Here is a 1592-nt window from a genome sequence, read left to right as displayed (position 1 = left end):
TTGTGTGGTTCACTTTATTGGGTGGTCTGGAAGTGACCCTGCATTATCACAGAGGTATGATTATAAATAAGAGATTGCACATAATGTATTTGTGTGACTAATTCACAGAGATACTACTGTGCATATGCTTGAGTGACAGGCAGGTGTGTGAATGGTGCATATGTACCAGTCGTTGATTTAATGTCAATCCAAGCATTATTTTCATTAGAAGCCCTTTTATGATAGAAAGTACCATTGTTTTCATAACCGATTTTATACTAAAACAGTTGAAATTACATTCTGCAAATTTCTAATTGTTCTTTCTTACTCCCAGATACCGTTAAAGATCATCCTCAGCAACAGCCTGGCATGTTTTCTCGTGTAACTGGTGGCCTTTTCAGTGTGACCAAAGGAGCTGTTGGTGCCACAATTGGAGGGGTAGCCTGGATTGGTGGGAAAGGTTACGAAGTGACTAAAACTGCAGTCACTTCTGTGCCCAGTATAGGAGTTGGCATTGTCAAAGGCGGAGTCTGTTGTTACAGGAAGTGTTTTCAGCAGTGGGGTCTGTTGTCTCAAGTAAAGTGTCCGGCAAAAAGAAAGACAAATCTGACTGAACTGGCAAAAAAAATATCTTTTGAGAGAACTGTCCCAGTTTGATTTGGCACCTGCAGAGGATTAAGTGACTGACACATTACTTAAGACATTTATCTCTGAGGCTGCCTGAAGAAGCAGAAGGGACCACAGCAGAACCACAATACTATGAAGGTTCATTGAAACTGCAATTCAAATGTTACATTTTATTATTCTAAACTAAATCATGTGTATTATGGTAAAACATTTGCATTTTCAGTTGGCGATGTTGGTTAAATTGCTAGAGCCATTCATTACCTGACTTGGCGTCACGAGTGTTGTTGTTGGGTTGTTTTTTTTGTAGAACTCGGCACAGCAGAGGTAGTGCAGCATGTCATCATAAGTCACTTTTTTTTGTTTTGATCGACTATACTGGTGTAGATTGGTATAAAAATCCATAAAGGTAATGGAAGGAATCGGGACAGTCTTGAATATTTTTTTAAAACTGAAAGACCCCAAAAACCTAAAACGAAAAATAAACACCACATACCAACCCAATATGTTAAAATGTGAGCTGCATTTTGAAACAATTTAAATGTATCTGATATAAATGTGTTTTTTTTTTTTTTTTTTTGTAAATCCTATATAAGTCCAAAATTTCAACTTTTTTTTTTTTTGTTGATTTGTTTTATGGGTAAAGATACTGTCTAGAAGTGTGAAAATGTTATTTAGCCTGCTAAACGTACATTACATTTTGTTTTTGTTCCCTTTTTTTTTTTTTTTTTTTTTAATTCTTTTCTATAAAAAAAACTTGATATTTGTCACAATAAAATTTGATTTGTTTTATGGGTAAAGATACTGTCTAGAAGTGTGAAAATGTTATTTAGCCTGATAAACGTACATTACATTTTGTTTTTGTTCCCTTTTTTTTTTTTTTTTTTTGTGTTGCATTTTTTTATTTAGATATCCATCAAAGTTTGGGTGTAATTTATTTTGTGATATAAAATGTTGAAGCGCAAGTTTATTGGTATAGTATTTTCTAA

At 34.0% G+C, this 1592-nt stretch overlaps 1 pseudogene; it reads left to right on the top strand.

The window, feature by feature from the left end:
• LOC128664862 (transmembrane protein 263-like) overlaps positions 1–593 on the top strand; it is an 8632-nt pseudogene extending 8039 nt beyond the window's left edge.
• Positions 594–1592: the final 999 nt, after the last annotated feature.

The sequence above is a fragment of the Bombina bombina genome, chromosome 6 (genome assembly GCF_027579735.1).
Source record: "Bombina bombina isolate aBomBom1 chromosome 6, aBomBom1.pri, whole genome shotgun sequence".
NCBI lineage: Eukaryota > Metazoa > Chordata > Amphibia > Anura > Bombinatoridae > Bombina > Bombina bombina.
This window is presented reverse-complemented; position numbering and strand designations above follow the sequence as displayed.